This window comes from Coffea eugenioides, chromosome 10 (genome assembly GCF_003713205.1).
Source record: "Coffea eugenioides isolate CCC68of chromosome 10, Ceug_1.0, whole genome shotgun sequence".
Taxonomy (NCBI): domain Eukaryota; kingdom Viridiplantae; phylum Streptophyta; class Magnoliopsida; order Gentianales; family Rubiaceae; genus Coffea; species Coffea eugenioides.
Genome location: NC_040044.1, coordinates 22,396,990 through 22,412,660, shown reverse-complemented (window position 1 = coordinate 22,412,660; position 15,671 = coordinate 22,396,990). Strand labels below are relative to the sequence as shown.

Sequence of the window (15,671 nt, the reverse complement as noted above, 5' to 3'; positions counted from 1 at the left end):
AAACACCTGAAAATGATGAAAGGGAAATGATTTTCATGGAAAATTACTTCCACGGAAAATATTTTCCTAAGGAAAACATTTTACTTCCAACCAAACAGACCCATAGTTCGAAACGTAGGATTGCCAGCAACATGAATCCATCGATGATTGATCACTGATAATATTAGACTAGGAGGCATAAAACGCGCTGCGCGCGTTGGGATAAACAGAAAATATGCCCACTTAGACATATGGATTCATGGAACAAAAATGTTTGTCAGTTAATAATTTGTGTACACAGCTAAATATAAATATACATGAATAAGTAGGAGGCAAAATTGTTTCACGAAAATAGGAATCCAAATCAGCTATCTTATCTTGAGCTTCAAATCCATAAGCTTCATTTCAAAATTTACTCTATGGTCAACCATAGAGTTAACCCATATAGAGTATATTTGACCTGAATCCTGATACATGATCCATATCAAAATTTACACCAAATTTCCCTTTATTCATATAGCAGTTGTATCCATGAAATCCTCCTTGCAACCGGGAGAATAACAAAGAGGCCCGTTTCTTTGACGTTGACATGAAAATGAAGTCATCAATAAACCTTAAAAGCGGATATTTGCAGTGGTACATGACAGCTTTGTTCTCATGGTGGATTGCTGCAGACAAAGCATCACGTGTATCTTGGTTGCCAAATGAATGTGTGGGAAGCTCCACAAACTTTCTCCAGATTTGTATCCAAAAACTTGTTCCTACTTTTTAACATCTCTTATGAAAAATCCAAAAGAAATCAAACAAAACTCCAGAAAAGATAAAACATCAAAAAGCAGCAAACAATCACAGCCAGATATTTAGCATAAGGGAAAGAACAAAGCATACAAGGAAAAAAGATGAAAAAATTAGCATTAAGACCATTGCATAGCAGCATTAGTAAAGCAAGGATCCAAGAAACACATAAAGGAGTAGGGGGGAAAGGCAATTCTCTAAGATTCCAACTCCGTAAAAAAATTACCTACCATCGAACAAGCGAAAAATTTAGGTAAAGCAAACCAGCAAACAACTGCAACCTTGAATTTTGGGCCATGGTACAATTTAAGAATTCAAGAGGGCTAACAAGAGTCAGTCAAGCCAATTTAGCCAACATACCGCTTTAGAACGTTGATGGCTTCTATTGTACCCAACATGCCAACTACCCCATCATATTTCCCAGAATATGGTATTGCATCAGTGCGAGAACCTGTTGAAACTGAAACTGGAGCAAGCTCAGTTTTGGAACCAGTCCTACAAAAAACCAAATGACGATTTGGGTTAAGTACATGTATAACAAGCAGAAGAGAATGAACAATGGATTATTACAAAAGAATTTTTCAATCAGATTAAATTTTTCCTACATTAACATCCAACGTCATTCTGCGAAATTGAGAATAATTCTTAAACCACCAGTTCACCCTATAAATATGAAGTTTGGAGTTGATGATACTTAAAGTTCAAAATTTGGAACTTAACATCAACAATGTAATTTCAATTATACAACTTTTGAAGGGATTTCATCTTTTATTGCTTGAAATATTCTCAGTGCCAATTATTCTTTCTTATGGACCATAATTCACCAAATATCTCTCAAATAATATTTTTAAATAGTTCAAAAGTAGTCAATCACTTTTCGAATTTTCAGTACCTTCTCTTTAAAAAAAAATTGCACAAAGAAAACAAATGGAAACAAATATTTCTTTCAACGTTAAAAATGGCAAAACTATGCATCACTTCCAGAGAATTAGACCTCTTAAATATCCTCAAGGCCATTTATAACCTGGCAATAGATAGAGAATGTAAAGCCAAATTGCTATGCACCATGAACCAATTTTTTTTTTGAATCGGTGAACCAAATTTTTAAGGCAGTCGGCTGCATATATTACCTTATCAGCAATTACAACTTTGTCTGGAATTTCTAATTTGGTTCCAGGTTTTGCAGTTATTGTCACTTTCCCCTTAAAACAAGGGGAAAAAAAAAGAAAAGAAGAAATTAATGCATATGCCATATGGACACTAAATAAGAAATAACAAACCACTGTACAACCACAAATTGCCACATCACAAGAAAATCTTCAAGGAACAGATACATCCATAAAGCTTCAGAAACAGGGTAACAGGGAAACAGAGTAATAGGGAGACAAGTAGTTAGTTTGTATTACCTTCAGGGTGATACCAGATCCAAACCACCATCACCACTCATCTTTAGGCTGTCTAGTTCAACAATACTGGGAATAGACTTGATACGACTTAAGAAGTTGCCTACCTAAAAAAGTGAAAAAAACAATTAGCTATATAAACAATTCAACCTGTGGAGAAAGATAGGGGGCTAAAATCTCAACCTTCTTAAATTCAGGTCCCAATTCATAGTTGGGTTAGTTGGATTTTTCCTAGCCTCGTTGCAGACCACATAGCCGTCATCAGACAAAGTGTACAGGTCGGACTGTAAAGGTTAAATGCATGAATAAATAGCAATTCATATAGTATTCAAAACAGAATTCAATAGCATGATCAAAGAACTGATTGGGGGTGGGGGCTGAAAGTAAATGATTTTACTTCTTACCTTTGGTTGTTGGTAGAGAGGAGACTGAATGTGAAATGCCATATTGATAAACCTAAATGGAAAGAAATGGAAAATAAAGATGTTTAAATGAATATCAAGAGATAAGGTTAATGTATCCTTATTGTAGCGCCAGTAGCAGTTTCAAGTTGAAGAACTTTCACCCCATCTACTTCCTATTAATCAGACAAAATTAAATAGAAGAACAAATACATTGGCAGAATGCAGAACGGATAGTTAAGAAATAGAACCTTTGGATTTGGAATAATCTCCATCTTCAGTGCACTTTATTGTACAAGTCTTTTGATTGCTTTCAAGTTCACCCATCTATATGATAGCAGAAATATATCATTCCATTGCATTTTCCATGAAGGAAGCATTGCCCACAGTGCTTGAAGCAAATAATATTTTAGCTTCAAATGAGAAGCATAACACTTACAAGTTGTTGGGATTGAAAATTTTGAACTTCCCTATCAACTTGAATTCATTCACCTGTAAAAAAAGAGGAGCAGCATAATCCTTTAATATCAAAATGATGCCTATGAAATTGTGTAACCCAAGAAAAAGATGTTACATCAAGAATGGGCTAATTCTGGATACCCTTGTTTAGTTGCCTAAATAGGTCGATGGATCTAACTCCACATTAAGTAAACAACCATACTGATTAACCTAACTGGTTATATGTAACGTGCTTATACCCCTACATACATCAATCCTGGGACCTTCTTATGTAGAAATAGTTATTTAAAGAAACAATGTTTAAATTGCACAAGATTGCATGCAGTATGCCAACAGTTAAAAGCATTTCGCTAAAAGGTAAAGAAACCAGAAGAAATTGAATCTCACATGTTCATCAGGAACTTGAGCTATTTCTAGAAGCTGCAACAGAAGATAGAAAATGAATTAATAGCAACTATTAAGCATGAAAATAGAAACATTCCAGTGCATCATTGAATATATCCATCTATCTCATGGCATGGTTTAAACCATTTAGCAAAATACAAGTAAGAAAAATACCATGTAAACAATATAGCATGTTTATCAATCTTGTCAAAATTTTACAAATATACCAAGTTTGAGTAGCTATTCCAATTTTCTCATAAGTACAATTTTAAATGTTCAAGTATGTATTAACCTACAAAAGAATGAATATGGCAGGTAATTGTCCCTTTTATCTTTTGTAGAGTATACCTGCCGGTTTTAGTTTGGAGTGGCCAAGAACTTTCATCAAATCCCCGAGAAAGCACTTTCTGCAGCTGAACCCTAATAGATCAACAATAATAGGAAAACAATAATAAATCATCTAAAAGTATAGAATACAGGGAAAACAAAATGCAGAAAGTTAAAGAAGACATTATTCTAAATGCAATGGCTGGTTCGATATTGAAAAAGAAGTAAATTTGCATCACTAATCAGAGGCAGAAGCCATACTAACACAAATAATAGTCATCTTTAGATGGATTTTATCGGACAAAAAACCAACAGAAAATTTCAGGGCAGAAAAATCAAAACAAACAACGATGAAACAAGCAAAAAGAACAGCTGATAATTACAAAAAGTAGCAACACCACAATAGTTCAAACATGGAAGGAAAAAAAATGGAGAGAAATGACAAAATAATGAAGGCAGTACCTTAAAGGACTTAAGATTCTTCAATGCTAGCAGCTATCACCACTATTAAAAACACCAAACCATCCATTCACCATACTATGCCACTTATATGCCCCCAACCCCACCTTTCCCCTTTTCCTGAAACGAATATTGACCCCATACCTAGAATAAGCAAGTTTGAGCCTAAGCTCTATCCTTGAGGCTTCATTAGTTCTGCATTTTATTTTTCCTTATAAATGGCATTATTGTAAAGAAAGAGCAATCAACATAAAAGTTAGTTTAAGTAGAAAAAACCCAATTAACTTACTAAACAAAACTTACACAGTCATCATGCCTTCCTTAAGAAAATTTATGTAGTTTGTAAATTTCAGTAAACATGTAAATTTAACTTAAAAATGCATGCAATAACTAAACCGCAAACAATTGACAAGATAATGAACAAGAATGCCTGAAATGATACCATGAAGATGATCTTCCAATGATCCCAAGGGCATGAACTAATAGACAAGTAGCCTCTGGTCCCTATTAGCACAGTAACCAATTAAATTTACAAGATTAGAATGATATAAAAGACTGAACATAAGAACATCAACCAAAAATTCCCGGTTACCTTAGAGTCTATTTCTATCCAATTGCTTAACTGCAACAACCTGTCCATTCCAGTAATCCAATTAATTAGCAATAATAAACTTGAAAAGCAGCCAGAAAAATTTCGGTAGAGGCATTTCTAATAAAATCAATATTGCCATTCTAAAAAAATTTCAGGAAAATTCAGAAAAAAATCCTATGAAATGAAATAATTAGGAAAAAAATTAGAGAAAATCGCACATACCTCACTCTACTACTTTAGCTTGAAGATCTGGGATTGAATATTTTCTTTCAGATCATCTCTAAGAGGGCCACCACATATCTACACTCTAGCTGCATTCCAGAAAAAACAAGACAAAACATCGACGCAACCAAATAGAAGAGAGAAAAATAATCACTAATTAACGGAAAGTAACGGAAGAACCGAGGTAGTACCTGAAACAATAGAGAGGAAGCAGCAGTCAATGCTTCACTCTCGGTTCTATATTTGACCGAAAAATAAAAGTCAACAAATCAAAAGTAATCCCAGCCAAGACAAAGTCGGCAGTCTCTCAGCCAAGGAACGAAAATAAAAGACGATTGTGGAAAAGGTTAGGTATCGTTTACAGGGTTTGAAGCTTCAAATGTTAAATGAAAACACGGAACAAATAGGCAGTTGGCACGGGTAGTGGAGGCCTATGCTTTGTTCCTTCATCTAGCTGTAAGCTTGGGCCGGATGGACGGGTGGAGTGCTGTGGATAGAAAAGAAAAGCCTAGGGACCAGCAGAAAGTGGCAACTGGTAGCTTTTAAATTCTGTGACGTCCGGAGCTGGGAGACATGACAAATTGGTCGTAGTAGCCGGTGTGGCGAGTTGAGTGGGGAATTGGGGACGGCAGGCAGGCGCAGTAAACATGAGAATAAAGAAAAAAAATAAAAAAGTTGAAGTAATATTCAAGAATAAAATCAAAGAGTTGGAAGGAAAGAAGAAGGAGAGATAATAAAGATTTTGAGAGCAAGAGGAAGAGGGAAAGATCTGATCAAGGACTGTTGGGATCGGTTTAGCTTCTGAGGATAAAGGTGAGGCGAAGGAGAGAAGGGGAGAAGAGAGAAAGCGGCGGCGGCGGAGGAAATTTAAGAAAACCCTAGAGAGGAAGTATTTGGCGCATTGCGCGGAAAAAAAGAGGCTGGTGACTCACATGTGCGGCACGTGAGAGGACGACGAAAACCATTCCAGGTCATCAGAGGCCTTCGGCTCTTTATCTACTTATGTTGATATCTACTTATGTTGATAAGGGATGGCGACGACCAAGTTGAATTGTGGTGTTGTTTCTTTCGTCAATCATTACGAGTCATGACGTGTTTAAAATTTTCTAAAGTTTGATTTCTAAAAGAAATGTTGAAAATTTTCAAGCTTTTAAGCTTCATTTGGGAGTTGGGATTTTGGACAGAAAAGAAAGGAAAAAAAGCGAAAGTCAGTTTCCTCTATTTGTTAGTTTTTAGTAAGAAAAAAAAGAGAGAAAATGAGAGGATTCGAGCGGATGAAGTGTGGCTCCATAGTGGTCAGAACTTTACTGCCCAAATGGACGGAAATGGAAGGAAATTTTGAGGATGCTTGTTAAATTATTTTTCAAAATGCCTATTTTGTTTTTAAAAAACACTTGTATGAGTATTTAATGACTTATGTATCCAAAATTATTTCACTTATTTTCGAGATTCCGAAATAACATAATAATTTCTTCTCTTCTCTTTCTTTTTCTTTTCTTCTCTTCTTTCATAAATAAAAGCTTTTTCCTTCTTTTCTTTTCTGACCTCAACTCCCAAACAAAGCCTTAAGGGGGAAATCATGCACCCCAAGTTGCATCCTTGCGTATAATAGAAAATAGTTATCTTATAAGAGAATAAATCACAAGAAGATAACTGGATTAAAAAGATTACGTTAATAGGATCCGACGTCCTTTTCCAAATTTACGGTACTTTGCTTTTTTTATTTTTATTATAAAATTGTACAAATAAATTCTCATTTTTATGATTAGCAAAATCTATTAAAAAACTTACATATTGTACGGTTGCAGATAAGTGGTAACACAAACATTAAATTTGTACGGATCATAGGTCTCACAAGTTTGAAGACAAAATGGATCCTTTTAAATTTTTATACTATAATATTATTAATTTACATTCTATTTAATTTTTGTTTATACCATATTTCTATCCATCTGCACTTTAAGGACAAACTAGTTTGAATTGAAATTTGCGAGGTCTGATCCGAATTTGTACTCCATGTGATGCTTGGACGATTCGGTGAAATTAGATAAGGCATGACGAAGACCAAGTGGCCTTGGGCCTCTAGGCTTGTCGTTTCTTTCATCAATCATTACCAGCCAAGACCTGCGCCCCAAGGAGTCAATTGCTCTGACTGTAGAAATCTCATTTAGATTTCATTAAACGTAACGGACTAACAACGGCGGTCAACAGTCTTTGAAGTGCGCGAGCGGTAGCTTGCACCAGACACAGATTCCATGGCTAGTCAAAACTCAAAAGGGATGGTCCACCCACTAATTCTATTTCTTTTTTCCACTACTTATACACTGCATTGATCATCATCATGAATGATGAATGACAGACAACTTGCCCTCGGATTCAATTAACTTATTATAGGTAAATGGTATGAGAATTTATCTTTGTGCTTCCCACTCCATTTCTCCTTACTTTAAAATAAATAATAATAACAACTGACTAATTGATTGACAGCAAACAAAGCGTGTGTATGGTGGTGGAATAAATTAAGGAAATTGGAGTTTTGGCTAAAGATGTTTAACATTACAATTTTTTGTTAGAGATTATTTGATAAGCATTTTGTATTATTGACTGAAATTATTTTTATGATTTCGTACTTTAGAAACATGATTAAAAAACATGCTTATGAAATACTCCCTCCCTTTTTTTATAACTGACGTTTAAGAAATTTGCTCTTAAATACTTTTATCTGTCGTTTTACTATTCCCATGCAGCATTAATTATTTTTTCTCAATTTTACCCTTTTATCTCTCTTTTCCAATACAGGGTTCTTAATTACTACTCCTAGTTAGTTTGCATTGCTTTTGGCCTAGTAAAACAGCACCATTTAATACTTTAGTGAGAGAAAACATGGGTGAATTGGATAATTAATGAGGGTACAAAAGGAAAGTAGTGTATAGATTTAAACAATGAAAAATTTTTCTTAATTGGTGTGCAAAACCTTAAACGTCAGTTATAAAAAAAGGGAGGGAGTAATACAAACAAATTTCTTGATACTTTGCTTTCCGAATGCAAAATTATGAAAGTATTCATGGCACGGCATCACAAGTCAACAGTTCCTCGAAAAACTATCACTGTATCACATTCAATGTCTTTTGAGGGTGTCTATGAAAAAATAAGTTAGCACATTATTGAAAAGAGTGTATAATGTGAAGTAATAAGATAATAGAATAACGAGCTAAAAAGGTCTTTTGCAAAAACATTTTTAAAAATATCAAATTAGACATTCTGTAAAAGAATTTATATATCGAGATGTAAGAATTATAAATATTAATATGAGGAAGAAAGACGCTTGAGCAAATTGGGTTGAATCCATTTCCGACTCTTTAAGTGGACTGTTATTTTCCGAGCAGATCGGATAATGGCAATTCGTAATAAAATTTTCTTTTTTCTTCTTTCGATAAAAAAAGAAACATCATTTTATTACAAAGATTGTTAGATATTGTTCAACACGAATTATTTGACAAAATCAGATTTAGACTTCTATAAAGATTCCAATTGGTTGCTGAATATGAGAAACATGCCAACTCATGAGCAATTATGTTAACATCCCTGGAACCTGCAAAATAACTCCACGACTCAGGTGCAACAAAGTAGAACTAATTTAGTTTGTAAGCTCACGTTTAGCAATCCAAGAGAATTTTTATTTTATTTTATTTTTTTACCCTTCTCACCCTCAAACAAGATTGATCTGACAGCAGGAAAGATCCTAACAACCTTTCCCTAACTACTGGACCGATCCAGAGTTTCCTCCTTGAAAATTGTTTGAATTCTACCCTAGGTATTTAAAACTATCAAATATTTATAAAAAAATCTTTTGAGAAAATCTTTTTTATAAAAAACAAACTTTTTTTTTTTTTTTTGATAATAAAGCATATTTCATTAAAGGATTACTGGAAATCGTCCAGCACAATTGATATACATTGCTGCCCTGATGGCAGATAAACATGCACTAAAATTATAGATCTGTAATTTAACAAATACATAAGATTTGAGAAATTAAGGACAGATCTAAATAGTACCATAAATTTGAAAAACATTTCATCATAGAATAAGTCGCTGCAGCTCTCTTTGTGCATGCTGTAATCGTCAGATCTGCTAATCAACAGTTGTAAGATCCAATAAAAATGATGAGATCTGTCGAAATAGATCCAAATCTGAAATATTCCCTCAGATCTGCTATCCAACTGGTTCAAGCTCAAAACTGAAAGTGAGATCTGATGAGAAGACTGAAGAAATTTTAGATCTAACATATAGATCTAAAAAAACTCCAAGATCTGAGAAAATAAAGAACAGAAAACTAAAAAAACTCTCACTAAAATAGTTTAGGAGAGACGAAAACTCTCAATAGGATACCCTAGGAGAGAAGAAAACTCTCACTAGGATACCCTAGGAGAGACTTTATTGAATGGAAGGAAGAACAAAGGACAAAGGAAGAGGAAGGGAGACCTTGGCTCAAGGCCAAGATCTCCCCTCTATGGAGGAGGAAGAGTAGAGGAGGAAACCTAGGCTCAGGGTTCTCAAACTAATACAACTTTATTAATTACATTGTTGCAAATCATCTAGTACAATGGATTTGGCATCACAAAATTTATACTAATGATAGATTAAATATGTACTAGACATAATAAATTTGTAATTTAGAAGATATAATAGATTTAAAAATTATGAACATATCTCAAAGAATCTACTTAATCTAGTATATCATTTTTAAAATCAAACAAAACATGGAATTATATTTATTTCTATCCAATATATCAATTTCATTTTCTAATAATAAATTTTTTTATTATATTCAAGATCCATCTTTTGTAAAAACGCAGTTCTTGAATGATCTACACATTTTGTCATACTTTGAACTATTGTTGTACAAATCTAAAATCTTAATTATGTGGTACAATTTTTTTTAAATTTTTTTCAAATTTACCTTCTCTTTTAATTTCTTTTCAATAACGTAAGCACCATGTATAGCATCGGTATTCACACTAGTTCTAATCGTATTTGTGACTGGACCAATTTCTGGGCAACCTTATGCTCCTTAGACTGACAAGCACGTTAAAAGAATAAATTGCTTGCTAGTTTTGGGTAAGTATAAAATTGCTTCGTATGTTCACATGTAAGTAAGTTTTTTTTTTTTTTTGATGTCACGTCACATATATGTAAGTTCAAGTTCGTTTAAATTTCTTGTTCCCATCGCAATTCACCATCAGACTCGCAAAAAACCATATTAAAGTAATGAAGTCAAAATCTAAATGTAGTGTAAGTTTCAATTTTGGCTGGCCATTGTTTTTCTATGTAAGATTTAAGAATTTGTCTGCGTTAGACTCTATTCAATTAAGCACTTCGAATTTTTAAATTACAGCCCCATGTAATCAGCAGCACGTTTTCCATCGCATGAGATAAAGTAGTGTTATTATGCTCAACTAGCCTACCATTTTCAAAATCTGAACTATATATATAAAGAGAGAGATGCTTTTGGTGTAAATAAAAATCTGTCGCTTTATATACTTTTTAAACTATCTTTGATAACTATCCACTACTAATATGATTTTCTACCAAGCAATATGTATTTTTTCTTATTCTATTTTTCAATTTATTTAGTAAATCTTAACTTTTATTAGCAACTTCCAATTATAGCTATGAATTACTACCAAATAACAATTTTTTATCTATTTTATTTTGGTAAATTTTCTACATATATATGGTAAAAATATAAAACCAATTTTCTTGAAAATGATTTCAATAAATATACTCAAAAAATTTTACAAATATTTTTTCTATTAGTTGCATATACATTAGTATGTGCCGTGAATACTAGTTTATATAAAGTGTGTCCATCGCATAAGGTAAAGTAGAATTATTATGCTCAACTAGCCTACCGTTTTTCAGAATTCATATAAAGGGCATTCAATGGGCACTCATAAAATGAATTATATGTTTTTTTTCTAAATAAACATGAATAGGATGCATATTTTAATGTAAAGGAGGACAATAAATATAGTTATGTTTATTAATATTTTATGTCAAGAATATATTGATTGTACCTACAAATACAAATGAAACTAAGGGAATATATATATATATTTATATATATATTTCATGTGCCATATTTTTTAAAATACAAAATTAATTACGAAAAGTAACTAAATATAAGGTATGGTAGGTAAGATTAAATAACAAAAGTATTTAAATGCAAGGGAGTGTAATGATTATTAATATGTATATATATATATAATAGGTTAGGTGAATTTTAAGTGTATTAGCGCGTGCCCATCAGCATCCATTAGAAAAACCATATATATATATATATATACACACACAGAGGATAAATTGGATGATAAAAAGATAAGATTTCTACCAACCCACCTCCTTCTCCAACCCAACCACCCAAAATAAACATACTACCGAAATAAGTTATTAATTGATATAGAAAATCTATGTCCAATAAATCATTTATAATATCACTAAGCGTAAGGAATTTCTCCTTAGATCCCCATATAGCTTTATTGAGTGCTTGACTAATTTTCCCTGTAGGCAATATTAAACTAATAATGGCAATATTAAACTATTGTTGCATAAGTAAAGTGGGTCTCTAATCTCAATCTCATTGTTCTCCTACTTTTGTGATTACTGTCCTTCCCTTTCAGAGTAACATAACTGCACCAATGTGTGAACTGCCGCCCCCTAATTTTCATGGTCCTAGCTTTTTGAGAGTCATCTTAGTTTATTTCCCAGAATTACTAATCAACATCTGTCGGTTTGAATGTTTGGATAATCATCATGACTTTTGGTTGAAAGGAGGTTGAATTTTCCCGGAAGCTGGTCTTCGGAATGACGATACTTTTGCAAAGGAGGATGCAAAAGTGACTATTCTTTTTCTTCTTTATTTTACCTTTTTGCTGAACTTCTCTTAAGAGTATAAAACAAAAGATTGTATTAATATTGGTAGTAAAAAATAAGTATTCTCTTAGTATAACAAATCCCATCAATAGGTGAGAATTCAGAACAATATCAGCAAATCAAGAACATTTCAATAGATAACCAGGTATTAGAAAATCATCGATTTGTAAGGAGAATGCAAAGGTGTTAAATGTGCAATAACGAGTCAACAGTTGAATTCTTCTCAATATCCCAACAGAATGCGATGTGTATTTTGCAGAAACTCGGGCACAAGTGACTCATTTTCAATAACAATTTACTGATAATAAGACGTCAGCCCCCAAGCCTCGTTCCAGTAATTAAACCACTGCAAGGACAAACTCGATACAGTTTCGAAGATGTGGGATTGTGGAAGAAACGACAAAAAACCGTATTAAGTGGGATAAACGTGTGAAAGGATCTGTTCATTGAGAAAGCAAGATTGTGGGCATTAAACTATAGCGGTACTCTCAATTTACTCCTAATAATATATCTTTTAAGCACTTTATCTCGTCATTGAGTCAGTTCAGCATGTTAAAAGATTTTGGATGAAAGTACGTTCCTCACTTATATGATTGAAAAGAAAAAATTTGGAATGATTCTTCTCCGTTTTCTTTGCTGATTTTAATAGGGAAAAAAAGAAAAATAAATAAAATGTTTTCACCATTTTCTTTTTGCACTCTTACTAGCTACCAAGTAAAGAAACTCAATTCTAAAAAGAATGAAAAAAATATAATATTCTCATTACTTCAAAATCACTTTTACTGGCTCAAACAAAAAAAAAAATCACTTCTTACTCTTGCACTTATGACCTAACTCTAACTCCTGATGATCATTGCACCATCATCATTCAATTTTTATAGGTGTTAAAGGAAATGGCGGAAGAAAGGGCGGTTGGACTCGGAGTTAGATGCTAGGTGGATGAGTAAGTGGTGATTTTAATGAGGACACTGGAATCTCTCATATTTCTTCTTCCTGAATTGAGTTTTGTCTTTCCCTCTCTCACCTTTTTTTTTCTTGCTATTAAGAAGAGTGAAAAAAAAATGGAGCAGAACCCTTTTGGATTTTTTATTGATATTATTAGGGCGACCTAAAAAAGGAAGAAGAATTCCAATTTTTTGTTTTTTTTCAATTATATATAAGAGAAGGTTATTTTTATTCAAAATTTGTTAACATGTTGAATTGGGTTAAATGTGGATTTGTGATAAAGTTTCTAAAAAGCAACGTTAGAAGATAAACTGATCATAGTGCTATAATCTAAAGGGGTAAAGTGATAACAATCCTTAATTATATGAGAGCAAATTGTATTTTCATGTAAACTTTTTTCAACATACTAAATAGTGGCAGGAGTAAAGTACCTCAAAAATTATTTTAGAGGATAAACTGAGTTTAGGAGATAAAAATTTAGTAATTCTAAATATTGTGCACAAATCGATATGGTGATAGGATTAGGATGTAATACTTCCTTGCTTTTTCCAAAAGCTAAAGATATATAATGGAGACAAATATTCGAATGTCAAGATATGTCACATGCTTATACGGTTTCAGAACCGTTAGTTATGGTTTAAGAATCAATTATTTTAGTTCTTCTAACAGGTAGAACTTTAACTAGCTATTATAGTTTGTTATTTGGCAAAGCGACACTACAAGAAGCTCGACATATTCAGGATATCTTGCGACTGTATAAGGAAGCTTCTGGGCAAGAGATCAATCTTGGGAAATCAGTTGTGGTTTTCAGTAATAACACCGATTTATCAACCCGACAAGATATCACTCAATTCTTGAATATTAAAGAAGTGGTTGCACATGAAAAATATCTTGGTCTTGCCACCATTATTGGATGCTCCAAATATGAGGTGTTCTCTTCTATCAAGGACAGAATTTGGCAACGAATTCAAGGATGGAATGAACAACGGTTATCAAAAGGGGGAAAAGAAATTTTATTGAAAGCAGTAGTTCAGGCAATTCCCATGTATTCAATGTCTTGTTTCAAATTTCTGGATTCTTTGCTGATGGATATCCAATCAATAATGAGCAATTTTTGGTCGGGTGATGGAAATAAGGCTAGATCAATTCATTGGGTTAGTTGGGATAAACTTTGCAGCCGAAAAGAAGATGAAGGAATGGGTTTTAGGCAGCTTAAGACTTTTAATCTTGCATTGTTATCTAAGCAAGCTTGGCACATTGCTACACAACCATCTAGCCTTCTTTATCGGGTATAAAAAGCTAAATATTTTCCCAATACTGATTTCTTCCAGGCTCAAGAGGGATCACGGCCTTCCTGGTCTTGGCGCGAACTATGTGAGGTCAGGAAGTATATTGAACCAGGAAGCAAATGGCGAGTTGGTTCTGGCCAGTCTATCAAAATCTGGAAAGATAGATGGCTTCCACGGCTATCGACTTTTAAAATCACATCACGGTCTACTGTATTGCCGGAGAATTCCACAGTTGATTGCCTAATAGACTACGAACGAAAGACTTGGTGAGTTGACTTATTGCAGGAAATTTTTTGGCCTGAGGAGATTGAATTAATTCAAAGCATTCCAATTGGAGACGCTCACAATAGGGATAAGCTAATCTGGCACTTTTCAAAGAATGGATCTTTTACTGTGAAGAGTGCGTATCACTTGATCAAGCAGCGATCTTCTAATTTGAGAGAATTTGCCATCAAGTAGTAGTACTCTAAAGCAAAGTGTTTGGTCTCGGCTTTGGCGCCTGAATCTTCCTGAAAAAATCAAAATTTTCTTATGGAGGGCATGTAAAGATATACTACCAACCAGCACAAAACTCAATACTAAAGGGCTCTTTTTAGATACCACTTGCCCTTTATGTCTCGCTCTAGTTGATGATATTGATCATACCTTCTTAACTTGTCCTGTAGCTGTGCAATCGTGGGTGCTTAGTTTCTTGAGCCAGATAGTTCAACTGCAATTGGCTGATCAGATTAAATCTTGGCTTCCCAACCTTCTTTTGCGACTATCAAGCAAAGATATGGCATTGGTGGGTGTTATTCTTTGGAATTTATGGAATAATCGGGATGGAGCGATCTTTGATGGGCCCTATGGAGATCCTCCTAGCTTGGTCTCCCTGTCCATAGCATTCCTAAATCAATTCCATGAAGCAAATTCCAAAGACAAGTTCAATACGCCAAACCCTGTCCAATCAAGGTTATCAATAGGTCATTGGATACGACCCAATGCAGGTTTTGTTAAGGCAAACTTCGATGGAGCTGTGTTTATGGATGATAAATCATCAGGGGTTGGTGTTATTATCTGAGATGATAAAGGAAGTTTCATTGCTGGCCTTTCCAAAAAATTTCTTGGGATATTGGAACCAAATGTAGTTGAATCATATGCGGCCAAACATGCTGTTCAATTACTACATGGTTTGGGTTTCAATAAGATTGTTTTGGAAGGAGATTACAAAAAGTCATCAAAATGCTGGACCGTTTGGAATCTGACGATTCATCATGTGGTTTGTTGATTGATGATACCATTGTCTTATGTCAAGATTTCATGTGTTGGGAAGTTTCATGGATTTCTAGGTCGTTTAATGTTCCTGCTCATAACCTTGTTAAGTATACTGTTAATCTTTTAAATTCTTATATATGGAGAAACTCTCCTCCATCTTTTATTAGTTCTGCACTTGTTGCAGATTTGATCTCATGATTAATAAAATTATTTTATTTCATTATAAAAA

General features: G+C 33.6%; 1 long non-coding RNA gene across 7 annotated transcripts; it reads right to left on the bottom strand.

The window, feature by feature from the left end:
• Positions 1–317: 317 nt before the first annotated feature.
• Positions 318–5,864, bottom strand: LOC113748744. Of its 7 annotated transcripts, none has more exons than XR_003464459.1 (12): positions 5,022–5,864; positions 4,800–4,839; positions 4,650–4,711; positions 3,770–3,841; positions 3,425–3,457; positions 3,018–3,070; positions 2,830–2,905; positions 2,582–2,633; positions 2,361–2,461; positions 2,181–2,284; positions 1,135–1,269; positions 318–756 (listed from the first exon to the last, which is right to left on the bottom strand). It is a non-coding gene; the product is annotated as an uncharacterized LOC113748744 (long non-coding RNA). The 7 variants fall into 7 exon arrangements; XR_003464460.1 differs by having other exon boundaries at positions 318–743; XR_003464457.1 differs by having other exon boundaries at positions 318–740.
• Positions 5,865–15,671: the final 9,807 nt, after the last annotated feature.